Below are 18,565 nucleotides of genomic sequence, written 5' to 3'. Positions count from 1 at the left end.
TTTGTGGCACTTTGCCTAGCATGTAAAATCTAGCCCAATGATAAATCACCAGAATTTGTACTATTTGACTTTGTTAAAGCAACAGTCTGTTAAAAGCTAAGACCACCAACTGGGTTTTTGTTGCTGCATGCGTCTCCCATAACCAAACCACCATAGCTTTTAAAAGCAAAGTTATTACTGGTATTATGGAGTCCATTATTCAGCAAGAATAGAAGTTGTGGTGTTCATTACCCAACAATCTGTCCTTGATTTTCAGTACTACCTTATCTAGTTTCTCCGACACATGTTTTGCCAAACCCTATTGGAAACATATTGAGCTGATCTCACATGGTATGAATTTTATAATAAACATTTCCCAGGGGGTGGGGGCCAGAATGCAGTGCTAAAATAAAGTGTTATGCAACTGTGCTAATGTGCTTGGCGGTGGGGGTGATATTGCTTGAACATGGTATAGCTAGATGTGGAAAGGATGAAGAAAGCCTGTAAAGAGCTTTGAGGGCTGTAGGTAAAATGTCAAAATAGCAGAGCCTCTTTTGAATGAGGCCGCTATCCAACAACCTACACTCTGACCCAGGGGTAGCCAACATGGTAGTCTCCCATCATCCCTGACCATTCACCATGCTAGCTGGAACTGACAGGAGTTGGAGTCTAGCAAGATCTGGGAGTGCATTGTGTTGGCCAGCCCTAGACTGATCAGTAAAACTATATTTATGTCAAATGACCAAGGACTGGAATCTGACCCATCAAAACCCATACCTGGCACATTCTCTCTCACTGTCCCGTCTCTGTTCCTGACCCACCAGATTCCTCCAGGCTCTGACCCTAATGCCCAGCCTGCTGAATACCATTTGGTGCCACACCTGACCCCCTCAGGGAGCCAGTATTTTTGTAAATGAAAAATAGCAACCCTCTCTCTGGATCTTGAAGATTCATGGCTTGATGACTACTCATCACCTTTCCTGCCTTGTCTCCCAAGCTATAATGGACCTCCTTTGTATCTTCAGCTTTGGCCACCAGCTACCTGCTTACTCAGCTAGCCTCTCCTCCTTGGTTACACTATCCCTGCTAATAATTTCTAAGTGGCTGAATCAGCATACATTGTGGGTTGAAAACATTTGAAGTTGCCTGAGCGTGTTGAATTTTCTCAGCTCGTGCCAAACTTGTGATTTATTCACTTGTGTTAACGCATCAGGAACCAAAGTGAGTTTAATGCCATCACCCAATACAAACACTGTTTAAATGGGCTCAAACAAAGGAATGAATTTATGGAAAGTGGACTGTTTTCATCAGCCTGTTGCTGCTATAAATATCCAGTCTTGTACTTCAGGACACCAGTCCCAGATCTCTTGCGGCAGCATTTCACCTAATTCACTAGCAACAGCAGTAATTGAGTAGTTGTCCCTTAGTCACTTGGCGATGTCCAAATGCATTTGTGGAAAAACAGCACAGCTTCATCCTGAGATGGAGATTCTCTCCTCTCTAAGCAACTTTGACATAGCTGAAATATCAGGGGGAACTTCAACTACTGCTATTTGGGCAACCACTGACAAGAATATGTCACCAGACAATCTTTTCCCAATTTTCTAGGATTTCTCTATTTATCAAGGTGGTCCATTCTAACCTTATTCATATAGAAGAAACATTCAGCAGCAACAAACACCCCGTGCTTCCTATGGAGAGCTCATGTACAGTGTATTCCCAAACAAATGTTCAAGAGCTGCAAGACTTATTTGAGGGCAAACTAACAGTGCTGCATATAAGGTCTTTGCAGAGTTGTTTCTTGCGCAGCAAGATTCACAAGATCAGATGTAGTCAGATATAAATGGGGGGGGGGGATACTGGTACCTGAAATATTGGGACAAGTGAATTTGAAGGACAGAAGGCTGTGTAGGTAGAGTCACAAAGAAAGACTTCTCCACTAAATTACAGTAGAAGATGCTTCACATTTATCCTCCCAGCAAATTCTATCTTTTACTATTGATGACAGGACAGCTAGAGTGGTCACCATGATGCCTTCAGTCCAGGTGTAACAGATGGAGGTTGATGAGTGAAAACTGGTGTAATATATTAGATGCACCAAGACTTCTTGCATTTTAATTGGCATAGTCCCCTGTATTGTTATACCAGTTAATTATGGCTCTTCCTTGTTCCATCACTAGATCTTCCCAAAGCCTTGCTGATTATGTACACTGCTGAGGTAACTGAAATCTCCCATCACATCAACTCCCATGCTCCCCAGCACAGTATGAGTCTGGAATCCAATACAAACATGATGCTTTAGCTGTCAATAAAACATACAAATGATTCTTTTGTTCGTCCTATTAAGAAAGAGAAAGAACAATTAAGTCAACGAGTCTGAGTTCTTTCCTTACACATTAAATCAGCGAAAGTCTTCCTGGTTACTAATGTCTCCCTTCCTTAGACTGGGGGAAATCTGACAACACTGCTGAATATTCACTCATTTAATGAAGCACCGCAGCCGTAGCTAATGATGTGCTCCTAATCACATCAGGGTAGACTTTGAGCCAATTCTACTTTGCTTATTTTTGTACACCAAGCATGTGGGAGATAGTACTCTGGACCATATTTTCAAGCGTGCACGTAAAATATGCATGTCAAAGTATTATGTGTAAACATTGCTGTTTCTACTTCCAAGGAGCATTTGCTTGCTTAAAAGCTAGGCACACAAAGAACATATGGCACATCAGTAGCTGCTTTGTTAGCACAAATGGTGCTTGCGTAAATACAACCAGAGCTTATACAAATGCAATGTACACACTGTCCCCATGAATGCCCTGCCATCTTCACTTTCACTTGCACTCTCGGCTTGCGACTGAACATTACATGTTTGTTTTTGTTTTCCTTCACCATAAATGGATTTACAAGCCATCATTGATTCAGTTTGGAGAAAATATGTCAACAAGATTCTTTGAGTGACACGACGAGCTAATGATACTAATTAAAGAAGAATTTGCCCAAGCCACACAGAGAGTGATGCAATGCAACCACTTCTTAAGATTTGACTCCATTACGCTGTTTATCCAGCATAACGGTTTGCTCCTGGGTAAACGGATTGCTCCTTTAGTGCCAAAAGTCAAACATACCTGAGACCTCAAGATGAGAAAAACAAATATTTTCAAACAGTGGCTGCACCCATGCTCTCTTGGGTTTCTTTTTCGCACAAGATGGATGCTAGGTTTGATTGGGCCATGGGTTCTCTGGAAAATACCCTTGGAGCCAGAGCCAGATTTAAGTTTGATGGGGCCCTAAGCTACTGAATGTAATGGGGCCCTTTATATGTCCAGCTGTCCTTTGTCAACAACAAATTGTCACTGTTTTTTGTGTTGAATATATGCTATATGGTAATTTATGGACCCAATAGGTATCTAAAGCCATTTGCACATAACAAATAGGAGCCTACACAACACAAAACACTGTTGTTGTATGTAGGTTTTATTTTATTTCTTTTTTATCTTATATTTTGGAAAAGTGCATCCAGGTTTTTTCCCTTTAATTTTTTTGGGGGGCCCCAAGAGAGTGGGGCTCTAAGCTACAGCTTATTTAGCTTATACGTAAATCCAGCACTGCTTGGAGCTTATGTTGATAAGCAGCAGAGGGATCAGGTGGGGGTATCACCTTTCTTAGCCCCAAGGCCTCTGGGTCCTGCTCTCCATGTGTACATAGACAGTAGCTTGGGGTCTCAAATTTCAGTGACACCCTATGCGATACCAAAATTCAGAGCCCCTGCCTCTCGGATTCCATTCGACATCGTAGTTGCGGTGCCCCCCAGACTCCATGCCCTCTCGGATTCCTTTCAACATCGTAGTTGCGGTGCCCCCCAGACTCCATGCCCTGTGCCACTAAATTGATGGCATGCCCCTAAATCCACCTCTGACACAGAGGCAGAGCCCAAATGCAGTGAACAAAAGGTAGGTGCAGTGGCCGAAAATTTGCCTACCTTGGGGCTTCTCTTTATAGTGCAATAGCTAGGCAGATGCTGCCATTACATACCCTCCAACATGCTGATGCCAGAAACTGGGATGCACATCTCCCCCCCACTCCTGTCACAATACGTTTGGCACCAGCTTGGCTGCAGGACTTGCCAGAAGAAGGCGTGCAATGTGCCATCCAACCATCTTTGGGACTGCATTCTAGATTTGTGTAGGGTTTACTGCTTAGCCTTTTTTCCTTCCAAATATATCCTGCCTTGCAGTACATCTTTGAAAGTTTTCCTTCTCCTTGATGAGCTACCTTCCTATGTTGATGGGCCCCATCTGCCCCTCACTTCCCTCTACAGCACCTGCAGAAACTGTCTTCTTGATCATTGGCATCACTATTGGTCTCATCCACTCAATCTGCCTTCTACTCAGTCTGTCTTCACATGTAAGGGAAGTCTCTAACTCATCAAGGGTTTGAGATCCATTGGCTACCCTTACCTGGTCAAAGCCACTATCACATGCTGACAGCTTCTAGAAGCCACAGGTGAAAGCTGATTACAGGGATGGGCAAACTATCTCAGAAGGAGCATAATGTGGCCACGACCAGAGGTACTACCTCTCCCCTAACAATCCTAACACCCCATAAGCAGTATGTAAATATTTGATAATAATAAGTCTGCAAATGTTCTGTGCATACCTTTTGGTATTGTAAATTGCTTTGGGATTCCTCATGGGAAGCAATTCATTAATGAAATCACTGCCATCATCACATGCTTATCTTTGAAATCCCAGCACATTTCTTCATAGCTTACCCCACATCAGGCATCCCCAAACTCAGCCCTCCAGATGTTTTGGGACTACAACTCCCATCACCCCAGCTAACAGGACCAGTGGTCAGGGGTGATGGGAATTGTAGTTCTAAAACATCTGGAGGGTTGAGTTTGGGGATGCCTGCCCTAGATTCTCATTTTCTAAACACAGGGATAGAAGAGGAGAAACAGATCTGCTGATGTCCACGTAGCAGTATGACATCCAAGGGTTGTTTGAATGGCTACCAAAGCCAAGCTGCCAGTTATAAAACAAAGCACTTGGTTATTTTTGTATGTTTCTCCAAAGACTAACAGGGGTGTGCATGTGATTGTGGCCACTTTTTTACTGCAGGTTTACAGGAGTGGCCTAGATGTTTGTGTCATCCTTGAATTGCTAAGCAAATTGGAAAGGCTTTTTATTCATTTTCTCAGCTACTAGCAACATATTTGTGCAACATTGAGGGACTGGAATAGTATGGCTGAGTGAGCTCTTAAAAAACTCTACAGTGTCACCTCGGGTTAAGAACTTAATTCGTTCTGGAGGTCCGTTCTTAACCTGAAACTGTTCTTAACCTGAGGTACCACTTTAGCTAATGGGGCCTCCCACTGCTGCTGCACGATTTCTGTTCTCATCCTGAAGCAAAGTTCTTAACCAGAGGTACCATTTCTGGGTTAGCGGAGTCTGTAACCTGAAGCATCCGTAACCTGAAGCGTCTGTAACCTGAAGCGTCTATAACCCAAGATACCACTGTACATACATCTTGAGTTGCTTAGTAGTTTAGTATGTTTAGTAGTTTCCTCTGGGAAAAGATCCATGCATGAATGGATGACGGGAAAGGTTATAAATAACCAATGCTTCATATGTACAGGGAAAGATGAAGATAAAACTGCACTGTCTGTGCTCTGTGTGAACCCCTCACAATGCATCTCAAAGTGCTTATAACTAAATCAGTAGTGGGTTGAAAGCCTCCATTATGATTAAACACCTAACTCCTGTGCTGGGTCCCCTTATCTTCACAGTGTCTCTTTTAAAAGCCAGGGATGAGGAACCCTGGCAATTATTTCCTCATGGCCCATCTTCCAGGAGCTGCCTGTCAGTGGTGGGAGGGGCCAGAGGCAAAGAGGGTGGAGCAAGAGTTGTGACCCTAACCTTGTACAGTTGGCTATGCTGAAGCTATGCAAAAGTCTGAGGTTTCCACATGCCTTTATGCATTCCAGTCAGACAAAAGCACTTTTGGTTGGGTGTAGAGCAGGGTAAATGAGAAAATTGACCTGGTGAAGTACCGAGGGATTCTTAGACCTTGTTTTAACCCATAAAGCTGAACTATTTGCCTACTGATATTCCGATCTCTTCCCATTCTTTGGTTTAGGGACAGACAAAGAGATGCGATGGAGGTCTGAAAAGCTGCGACACCAGTGGTGTGTTGTTCCTAAGAATGGACTTAGGCAAGGCAGAACCAAACCATAAATGCTTAAAACCCTGCCGTCTTCTTTCACTGAAAAGGAGTACATTATCGCCTGCCCTATGACAATGTGGTTTAGTCTAAGCTAACCACACCCAGTCACAGCGCTTTGAAAATACTGGGAAGTGGACAAACTGGCTGCAATGATGAGCTTTGCAGTAGTCAAAAGCTTCTTTGGTGGCTCCTAACATCTGAACTGGAGGTCTGGATGCATATATTGAGCTGGCAATTTAGGTTCCTGTTTGTTCGCTTTATAAAAAAAATGCTAGTTCCTTTAGGGCAGGAATGTGAGACCTGTGCCCCTCCAGATGCAGTGGTACCTCGGGTTACAAACACTTTGGGTTAAAAACACTTTGGGTTACAAACTCTGCTAACCCGGAAGTAGTACCTCGAGTTGAGAAATTTGCCCCAGGATGAGAATGGAAATCACACGGCAGCGGCACGGCAGCAGCTGGAGGCCCCATTAGCAAAAGCGTGCCTCAGGTTAATAATGGTATTGGGTTAAGAATGGACCTCCGGAACGAATTAAGTTTGTAACCTGAGGCACCACTGTATTGTTGGACTCCAGCTCCCATCAGGGCTAGACAGCATGGCCAATGGTCAGGGATGATAGGACTTTCAGTCCAAAAACATCTGGAGAGAGAGTGGAGGGAAGCAGCTTTACCGGTATAGAACCTCAATATTTCCTGGTGAACCAACAAATGACCAGACAGAAGTGATTCAGTGTGATATGTTAATCACAGGAGGTTGCATTTGACTAACTGCTGTTTGGAGTGCAGTCATTTAATTTAACGGACCTTAGGTAGTCATGTTCATTAATTACTCTGGGTCTACTCTGAGTAAAGCTTAGTTGACTACAACCCAGGGTAGATATGTATGTAGGTGTGTTTATTAAACTTATTAGTTCCTTGTCACCCAAAGGTTCTCCCAGGAACTAACAATGGAAAAAAGTGCATAAACACATTGTACCAAATGTTAACATGAAGATCAACTGACACATAGGCTCAGCAGTTTCAGACTACTGTTGATGGCATGCCAGATGAATACTGTACATATAATTAAAATATTCTCCCCAAGACCATTCCTATGCTATTCTGTTTCAGTGTTAGCTAGTGGAGTTGGGAGTCCAGGCTCTGAAATCCATGGAAACCTCCTACTTTCAGAACATCTCAACATGTAGCCACATACAAATGACTCAGTGTGATGTGTGAATCCATCACATGGCAGACAGGTTGCATATTGGCTAGTTGTATTTGATTTCTCCTATGAAGGTCCATAGCAACAGCAGTAGCACCAGAGATCCTTAGTGGTACTGGTATCAGCACCAGCACCTGCAAACTTGGATCTCATGTCCTAATTAAATACAACAACAGGTTTTCCTTTTTGTGTGTGTGAGGGAAAATATTTGCAAACTACTGAATGTTAACTTCATAGTGACCAACGCCTTCTCCCCCCCCCCACTTTCTTTTTTTTATAATATTTTTTATTGATTTTAACATATAAATTATAAAATGTACCACGAAACATCACTTATACAATCTTTTTAGACTTCCATCAGCACCTCTGATAATCCACCGTTTTATCCACTTCTTATACATTTCTTAACTTTATATTGCCTTTAAGTCTCTTAACAAATTATCCTTCCCCTTATCTATTTTCGCAATACTTCCAATAATACTCCTCACAGAACTTCTTGCAAACCTACAAACGTCATCTGATCTTCACAAATACTTTTCAAATAGTCTGTAAATTTACTCCAGCCTTCTGTGAATTTCTAGTCCCGCCGGTTTCGAATTCTTCCTGTTAGTTTATCTAGTTCTCCATAGTCCATTAACTTCATCCTCCATTCTTCAGTCATTGGTAATTCTTCTTGCTTCCATTTTCTCCCCCCCCCCCCATTTTCCATTTTCTAATGGAGGATGTCCCTTGAAAGAAGAGTCTGATTTAGAAAAGCATGCTTCTGTGGGTGATCCCCAGTGATTACAAATGACCCTAGTTCAAATCCAGGCAGCTCTTATTTCCACATCCTTTTAAGATCTTGAAGCCTCCTGATTTCTGCCTTGCAGAAATACTTAAATCATACAACAGGCAATTAGACACAGTTAAGTGGGCTGTAGAAAGACAAAAGCTTCCAGCGATGCAGAGCCATCTCTCGAGAAGTGCAGAGAGTAATGCTTTCCAATTGAAATAAATGGTATCCCATAATCTCCATGGTCCTCAGCCTTGGGCCGGCAGCCATATTCAGCATATAAGATTTGAGCTGGTTGGGGGATCAAATTTCAAAGGAATGGCTTGTTGTTGTTGTTTAGTCGTTTAGTCGTGTCCGACTCTTCGTGACCCCATGGATCAAAGCACGCCAGGCACCTCTGTCCTCCACTACCTCCCGCAGTTTGGTCAGACTCATGTTTGTGGCTTCGAGAACACTATCCAACCATCTCGTCCTCTGTCGCCCCCTTCTCCTTGTGCCCTCCATCTTTCCCAGCATCAGTGTCTTCTCCAGGGAGTCTTCTCTTCTCATGAGGTGGCCAAAGTACTGGAGCCTCAGCTTCATGATCTGTCCTTCCAGTGAGCACTCAGGGCTGATTTCATTAAGAATGGATGCGTTTGATCTTCTTGCAGTCCATGGGACTCTCAAGAGTCTTCTCCAGCACCATAATTCAAAAGCATCAATTCTTCGGCGATCAGCCTTCTTTATGGTCCAGCTCTCACTTCCATACATCACTACTGGGAAAACCATGGCTTTAACTATACGGACCTTTGTTGGCAAGGTGACGTCTCTACTTCTCAAGATGCTGTCTAGGCCTGTCATTGCCCTTCTTCCAAGAAGCAGGCGTCTTTTAATTTCGTGGCTGCTGTCACCATCTGCAGTGGTCATGGAGCCCAAGAAAGTAAAATCTCTCACTGCCTCCATTTCTTCCCCTTCTATTTGCCAGGAGGTGATGGGACCAGTGGCCATGATCTTCGTTTTTTTGATGTTGAGCTTCAGACCATATTTTGCGCTCTCCTCTTTCACCCTCATTAAAAGGTTCTTTAATTCCTCCTCACTTTCTGCCATCAAGGTTGTGTCATCTGCATATCTGAGGTTGTTGATATTTCTTCCGGCAATCTTAATTCCAGCTTGGGATTCATCCAGCCCAGCCTTTCGCATGATGTATTCTGCGTATAAATTAAATAAGCAGGGAGACAAAATACAGCCTTGTCGTACGCCTTTCCCAACTTTGAACCAATCAGTTGTTCCATATCCAGTTCTAACTGTAGCTTCTTGTCCCACATAGAGATTTCTCAGGAGACAGATGAGGTGATCAGGCACTCCCATTTCTTTAAGAACTTGCCAGAGTTTGCTGTGGTCGACACAGTCAAAGGCTTTTGCATAGTCAATGAAGCAGAAGTAGATGTCTTTCTGGAACTCTCTAGCTTTCTCCATAATCCAGCGCATGTTTGCAATTTGGTCTCTGGTTCCTCTGCCTCTTCTAAATCCAGCTTGCACTTCTGGGAGTTCTCGATCCACATACTGTTTGAGCCTTCCTTGTAGAATTTTAAGCATAACCTTGCTAGCGTGTGAAATGATCCCCTTCATGGATCACTGCCTTGCCGTGGCGAAGGGGCTTGAAGAACTCAGAGAAGCTATGAACTACGCCGAGCAGGGCACACAAGATGAACAGGTCATAGTGGAGAGTTTTGACCAAACGTGATCCACCTGGAGGAGGAACCGGCAAGCCACTCCAGTATCCTTGCCAAGAAAACTCCATGGACAAGGAATGGCTTAAGGGGAGATATAAAGTTCTGGCAATAAAGACAGGTTTAATCAGCAAGGGATGAAACATTCACTCTCATATTTTATTTGGCAGAGGTGTTGAGATATTGTGCAATATCATTTCCAGGGCTTCATCGTTAGATCGGTTGAGTAGCGTGATATTTACAATAAAAAAATGTAATTGCTGGGGGTTAAAAAGGCTCAGCTTGCAGAAAAAATTCTCCCTAGAAGTAATTTGGTTAATGTTCATATTATTGCTGTATTTTGGAAGTGTGCCTGACAGTTTTAGTCAGGGACTATTTTATTGTAATAACATTTAGCTTTTGAACTTTTTATTGCAGAAGTGAAAACAGTAGCTTCCTGCGGTGAATGGCAAGAATGATACCTTTGCCCTTTCTCTTTCTCAGCTCCCATATAGCTTTGGTTCCCAAGGTGCCACAGAAACCCAAACTCACCGTTCTCATCTCTCTCATCAACACAGTTCCCAGAACAGCCACTTTCAGTCTTCATAGCTCTTCTGGGTGTCTACTCATTGCTGCCCTACTCTACTAACTCAGCTCACACCAAGCAACCAGGCCATAGGACTGTGGCTGGAATTTGAACTGCACCCAAATGTATAACTTCTAGGTTTTATAATGGTTCAAACATGCCATCTTTCTTCTTTCACTAGTGTTTTCTGTGGATACAATATGGGAAGTCAGGAAACAGTTATGTAGGCTTGGAATACCTGTGGGCTTGCCCTTCACTAGGACCCAATCTGCATTGTATATTTAAAGCAGTATTACACCACTTTAAATAGTTATGGCTTCCCCCAAAGAATTCTGGGAAATATAGTTTGTTGAGGGCACGCAGAGGCTCTATTCCCCTCACAGAGCCACGATTCTGAGTGCCTTGACACCCAATCTTTCTTTCCAGGGAATTCTGGTAATTGCAGCTCTCTGTGGGAAATAGGGGGTATCCTAACAGCTCTCAGCACCCTTCAACAAACTATACTTCCTAGGATTCTTTGCAGGAACTCATGACAGTTTAAAAAGGTATAATATGGTTTTTAACATATGAAGTAGATGGGGCCTATGAGAAGTAACAGAAAGGCTAGAGATTCTGAGAGGCCTATGGCAATGGTGTCTCTTTTGGCATATTCTTAGAATACAATGGCCTGGTGTGGATGGAACAGTAAACTATATTGTAGCAATATGTGCACAAGTCTGCTCCCTCTTCGCATAGAGATTGAGAAAGAAGCTTCTGTTTTCAGCTAAATTTTTGTCATTATGTCCAACCTAAAAACTGTGGTTTTAACTATGGTTTCTCTGAACAAGCCAGGATCAGAAATCATGGTTTGATATTTGACAATCCATTGTTTAATAATCACATTTTGCCCTGATTTAAAACAAGAGAGAGAACAAGCTATGATTAGTTGGAAATGGAAGTAGATTTTTCCAGCCTCCTCCCATGCCAATGTAGAAGAGGGGTTGAGCACACAAGTCTCAGGCTTGTTCAAGTAACACTATACTATGGTTTAGTACAGTGTTCAGACATAGTTTTCCTCTCCAGCTTCACCAGTTATGTGCAGCAGGGCATTGGTCACAGTAACTTTCCTTTGCCCTTGAAATTATACCTATGAATGTGTCATAGCATTGCCAAATCAGTCATGTCTAATTTTTTTAGATGGATTTAGCATCAGGTTCAATCTAATGTTAGGTAGTCTGGTAACCTTCAAGTGATTTGTTTTCCTTCCTTCTTCCCACTTCCCTGTTCCTCCTTTGAACTGAAATGTCACCTTACTTGCCTTTAATTTCTTTGTCTAGAATTAATAAACAAATAAGATGCTACACGGGTGCCCACACAAAACAAATGTTAAGGTTCTGCTAGGAAATGTGTAAGGAATATATGAACATTTCCTTCTGCTCACCACTCACTGATGATGAATAGAGGGATTATGACTTCATTTTGTACTACAAAAGAGAAGTGTTCTAAGGTTCCATGGATGCAGCTTAGGCTAAACCATGGTTTAAAATTGGCATTTAGCACAACATTGGTCCAAAGATAGATGAAATGCTTGTATTCATTCCTTAGCTTAAATTAACATGCCAAACCCGACTCTGCCGAAAGAGCCCGGGAATAACTGTATTGCATTTGTTGCTGGTAATGTTATCCTATTGCAGGGTAATTGATTTCTGGTGTGCAGGGAGATGAAACCTCAAAAACATTACCCTTGCATTAAAAGGCCAGTATAACACAGCTAAGCTATACAACTTGTAAAAACTAGTTCAGACTTGGAGTTAAATTATTTTGAAAGGCACCCACAAAATATAAAACCAATTTTAGAGTTCCTTAGCCTAACTTTTGATACTAATCAACTCCATACTTACTGATTTACTGTGGATAGTGAAAGCAGCAGCTGAAACCCCTTGACTTTTGTCAAATCCCATTTGTTAGCTTATTGTGAAGAATGGACTTTCATTTCAAAGTGCATTAAAGCAGCCTATGTTCTTTCAGTAATTAGGTTGGGAGGAAAGCAGACAGGGCACTTTACTTCCAAGTTTCAATTGTCCAGAATCTTTCTGGAAGTCATATGGAAGACTCTGACCCTGAGCTTCTATGTCTTTTCTGACTTAAAGCTTATTCACATGTAGGGATGGGGCAGAAATTCAATTCAGTTCACATTTAAAGGTGAAAACTACTTACTTCACACTTTCTGGAACAGTACACAAAAGGAAACAGCCGTCCTTTGAAATTCACTCCCCCCCCCCAATTTTGCAATGCAGTTCTCCAACCAATTACAAAAATGCATATACTAGGGTAAAGTCTGCAGAAAAATGCATTCAACTAGGACAAATTGCTTTGCAAAAATGTGCATATTAGAAGAAATTTGCACCAAAAAGCTGATGGCTACTTTAAAAAAAAATCTTACTTCACTCTGCTTTCTAATTCATCACAATAGTCTTCTGGGGTGGGGGTGGGGGGTTGCACTGCATAGCTTGCTTTCTCTGATGACTGGTTTGTTGTTGTTGTTTTTCACCCAGAGGTTTTTAAGACCCAATGATCAATTAATAATCAATGCAGACAAAAACTCTCGTACTCCCTTTGAAAAACTCAGGCTCCAATAAATCTTGTCCATGCTCCACCAGCACATCTGCTTAGGATTCCCTGCCCAGCCCTTATTTTTCACAAAAAATGAATCTGCCATCTGTAGCATATATCAGCAAATAATCTCAGGAGCAAATCCTTTTACGTTCTGTCTTAATTTTTTAAATGTCTTTTCCACTCCAATGTAACTGATCCTGATTAGGAACGGGAAAGCGACTGAGCTCAGGAAAACAGACACCTCTGCTTAACACCAATAAAACCATTAGACTTTAGAAGATAATTGGCAGGACGATTACAAAAGGGGACTCACACTTCTGCCTGTACTAAATGCACAAAGCACTATCTGATTTCATGTATTTGTCGGCTGAACTGGTTTTTAAAAAGTGGCTTTGGAGTTGTCAGAGCACCGTTCATTTTCCACATTACACCAAGAGATGTTAGGCTGGAGTGCTGGTATTCTGGATCCATTTCTCACAGCAAGGAGTGGGAGAGTAAGTTGACTCAGTTCACAGTTGAAAGTGAACCTATCTCATCTGTACTTTCCAAAGCAATGCGTGAATAGAATTTGTGAATTTTGCAATTTTCTGAATCTGTATTTTGCCAGCCAAGCAATGTGTACAAGAATGCATGTACTAAAGTACAGTGTGTATAAAAATTGGTGAAAATAACACACCAAAATGTGAGGGAATTAGACAGAATGGCTTTGCAAAGATGTATTATGCAAAATTGCATTAAAAATGTATATATTGGAAGTAATTCACACTAAAATGCTGATGAATTTTCATAAGGACTTTTTAAAAAGAAAAATCTTAAACTGGTGTGGAAATATGGACAACTGAAGACTGGAATAATGATAATCCAAAAGAAACTGAAATGGACAGAGTCACCTATCTGTACTTACAGTTAAGTAAGAATTGGAAGATATTTTTGCACTTGGCCATCTTGTTCCTCATATTGTTAAATTAGAGCACAAAATATTCTCTTGCCTGATGAATAAGGCAAATTGCAGTAATTTCTTTGACACTCTTTTAGGTAAATAATCATTTCAGTTTTCAAGGCAAATTAGAATCAGTTTCTTTTACCAGCATTAGGCAGCTACCCAAGTTTACACACTTTTGATGATTTAAAAGAAGTAGAAATATCTCAAGGTTTTAAGTTCAAATTGATTCCCTCTGGCTTTGACCTCACAGGTTTGCTTTCACAACTAATCCAACAAAAATCTAAATATAACTGACTGAAAAGGCAAGGAATAAAGGATTTTGTGACTTGAAGTGCTTACTAATAAAAGGTGAAATTGATGAAAGGAACATTTTTAGAGGAATGTGAAGATAGATCTATTTTGTCATTACTGTGAGGTAAAAAAAAAGTGGACATGAACAAATGGTGCAGATCTTCAAATTAATTTAAGGGTCGAGAGCAGATGCAAATACTTTTTGATGCCCGTAAAGATACCATACTGATAAACCAAGGGTGTTGATTGCATATGTAATCCTACACATGCATCTCTCAAAGAATAGGAGAGTTGCTAACACATGTTTCCAAGCAGAAGTGGTCTCTAAATAGCTTCAGTGAAGGGGAACATTTGGGCAGATGGATAACAGCTGGAAAGATTTTTTTAAGGAGGAAAATTAAAAAATCACAATGCATCTAAATTGTAACACACCCTTAGCTCTAGGGATAGAGTGGGCTAGATATCTTAAGCATGAAGTAAATCCATAAATAAAATTTACCCCAAATCTTTGGCTGACCTTTGCCACTTGCACATGCATTTAATCTTACATCGCAGCACCATTGGAAGATGGTAAAATGTACCACAGGACAGAATTACGTGACTGCCCCTGAAGTTTTCTCGGGTAATATGTGTGCCAATACTTAACTAGGCAAGCTGAGACAATGGGAAACATATATGGATTTGCATCTTAAAGCATCCTTTCCTGACTGTTCTTCCTTATGGTTCTTCCTTCCTCCCAGTACGTTTCCGAGCACAATTCAAAGTGTTGGTGCTGACCTTTAAAGCCCTAAACGGCCCCAGTCCTGTATACCTGAAGGAGCGTCTCCACCCCCATCATTCAGCCCAGACACTGAGATCCAGCACTGGGGGCCTTCTGGCGGTTCCCTCATTGCGAGAAGTGAGGTCACAGGGAACCAGACAGAGGGCCTTTTCGGTAGTGGCGCCCGCCCTGTGGAACACCCTCCCTCCAGATGTGAAGGAAATAAGCAGCTATCTTCTTTTTAAAAAACATCTGAAGGCAGCCCTGTTCAGGGAAGTTTTTAATATTTAATGCTGTATTGTTTTTAACGATTGGAAGCCGCCCAGAGTGGCTGGGGAAACTCAGCCAGATGGGTGGGGTATAAATGATAAATTGTTGTTGTTGTTGTTGTTGTTGTTGTTGTTGTTGTTGTTGTTGTTGTTCCAAACAGCCCAAATTTCTCCTACTGTTCAATCAGGCATGATCTGGAGATGCTACATACATTTGTGAATGATAACACTGGAGATACTATGGAGGCCAGCCTATGATAGAAATCCCCAAAGCGGAGGACTGGACAAGAGCAGAAGAGCCTATGTGCCTGGCCTTAGTTGCATAGCTGTCAACTTTCCCCTTTTCTTGCGAGGAATCCTATTCAGAATAAGGGAATTTCCCTTTAAATAGGGGAAAACGTTGACAGCTATGCTTAGTTGAATCTGGCCTTGGGACCAGCCTGCTCTCTCCACACTGCCTGATAATCAAAACCACCTAAAGCAAATCTGGCCCTCTCTTGATGTGCCTCATTTGTCCTACATGCTAGGCATGGTGAGGGGAAAACAGCCTCGTGGGCTCAGTTGGTATCCCTGGTAAGTCTAACTTGGGCCAGAAGTTTCCCACTGCTGACCCAAAGGCATGAGGACCTGGAGAAGTGCCCTGAATTGGCTATGATATGATGTCCCCAGAGAAGTGTGCCCAGCATCACTTTCCCTATCTCTTGGGCAATAGGCAAAAAAAAAATCTTGATTAATTCACCCATTTAATTAATTGAAACATTTTAATTAATTTAATTAATCCACCCATTTAATTAATTAAAGCACTCAATTGCATTTTAATCTCCTTGGCTTTTAATTGTGCTTTGGCGTTAGTTCTTAAGAACCAGCACGTACTTGTATTCTGCCACGGGGAAGCACATTCTGGCCCCATCCATCAACCAGAGAACTCAGGACTACTGGGTTGTGTACATTTTTGTAGGTTGTTTCGATTTGTTCATTTTTTTTAGGAACACAGCAATTTGCATTGTACCTAAACTGAGCCAGGCAGTTGGTACAACTAGCTCAGTACTGTTTATGGCACGGTTAACCCACATGGTGCCCTCCAGATGTTGTGGACTCTCATTATCCCCACCAACATTGCCAAGGATCAGGAAAGGTGAAATACATAGTCCACATTTGAGAATCTTTCACCCTTCAGATATTGCTGAACTAAAACTCACACGATTTGTGGTGTTGCCCATGCTTTTGGGTCTGATGGAAGTTGTAGTTCAGCTCATATGAAGGACCAAAGCTTCCCCGCACCTGGCCCGCAGTATCTGGAGGCACCTTGTTGGCTACTCTTGGTCTACATCAAGTTAACCACAATGAAGATGCTGGACTAGATGGAATAAAAGCCTGATCCAACAGGCTCTTCAGATGTTCTTATTTATACTGACTAGCAGTGGCTCTCTAGAATTTCAGGCGAGAACATTTCCCATTCCTGCCTGAAGATGCTAGGGATTGAAATAGAGTCCATTTTATTTGAGAAACACAGCACATTTCAAATTTGAATACTCAAGCATTGGCCCAGATGAGCCATTTTATTTATATTTATTTTTTTGTTCTAATTCTGCCCAGTCTGTGACACTGCTGCTCTAGCTCAAGTGCACTGGACTGAATTTAAATAAATTAGATGTGTCCTTTCAGCTTATAAAGTCATTTGGGTGTGGAGGTGATCTAAATCTTCATGCACTGCCAATCATTGCATTATTTCACAGAAGAATGATGAAGGGAGCACAAGAACTGGATCAGAGAATACTTAAACAGGAAATGTCTTCTTTGCAAATCCTGGAAACTAATTTTGTGATTTGTTCACAAGGTCCAATTAGCTTTCTCCTTCTCAAACTGAAGTCATCACAAAAGTCCATTGTTTGAAAATTGTGATTGAGTGTGATGGGAGAACTGGCTCTAAACAAAAATTCTAAACTGTTGTGAAGAATGAGCAATGGGAGACATTTATAGCAACACAAGCATTCACTCACGTGTCCTTTGAAGTGGATGCTCCTTTGTTTCTGAACCAGGTGTTTATGCAGTTTTGCTGGCCCCAGATTTCTTTTGTTGCTTTTCTCCATTTTGCCCATCAACTTCTACTGCAAACTGTGGAAGCTGCAACTAAAGAACCAGACCAAATACACAATGTGCTTTCTCCATTGAAAACTTTTTGATTTTAATAGCCATGCAAATGGGATCCTTATAATATGAATACTGATATAAGTATGTGGAGAGTGAGCCACATTTTCTTCAATGTAGGTCAGGCATGCATGATGCTGCACCTATTTCAGCATCATGATTTGATCATACCTAGTGGAATTATGTTGTTGTTTAGTCGTGACCCCATGTACCAGAGCACGCCAGGCACTCCTGTCTTCCACTGCCTCCCGCAGTTTGGTCAAACTCATGTTGGTGGCTTCGAGAACACTGTCCAACCATCTCTTCCTCTGTCGTCCTCTTCTCCTTGTGCCCTCCATCTTTCCCAGCATCAGGGTCTTTTCCAGGGAGTCTTCTCTTCTCATGAGGTGGCCAAAGTATTGGAGTCTCAGCTTCATGATCTGTCCTTCCAGTGAGCACTCAGGGCTGATTTCCTTCAGAATGGAGAGGTTTGATCTTCTTGCAGTCCATGGGACTCTCAAGAGTCTCCTCCAGCACCATAATTCAAAAGCATCAATTCTTCGGCGATCAGCCTTCTTTATGGTCCAGCTCTCACTTCCATACCTCACTACTGGGAAAATCATGGCTTTAACTATACGGACCTTTGTTGGCAAGGTGATGTCTCTGCTTTTTAAGATGCTGTCTAGGTTTGTCATTGCTTTTCTCCCAAGAAGCAGGCGTCTTTTAATTTCGTGACTGCTGTCACCATCTGCAGCGGTCATGGAGCCCAAGAAAGTACAGCAAATAACAGGGAACGGATCTTTCTAATGTGTCCACATGACTCATATGTGTATACTACCTCTGTATCTTAGATAATGCTTGCATCTCACACAAAAACCCAAATCTACTTGCAAAGAACCATACACAGAGACAATCGTGTGCACATACAGTCACATGCACACACTGGGGATCCAACGTTTCATTGATTGCAAAACATCACATTGGTAACCCAGCTGGGAAAGAGAAAACAGGTAAAATATGGAAAGGTGCAACTCTCAAAAATGATTTCTATAATCTGGGATAGTTTTCAAAGAAAACCAATCACTCATAAAACATGGAGGACATTTCAGTTAATGCCAGAGGTTTTC

Source organism: Podarcis raffonei, chromosome 3 (genome assembly GCF_027172205.1).
Source record: "Podarcis raffonei isolate rPodRaf1 chromosome 3, rPodRaf1.pri, whole genome shotgun sequence".
Lineage (NCBI taxonomy): Eukaryota > Metazoa > Chordata > Lepidosauria > Squamata > Lacertidae > Podarcis > Podarcis raffonei.
Note: the sequence above shows the minus strand (reverse complement) of the source record.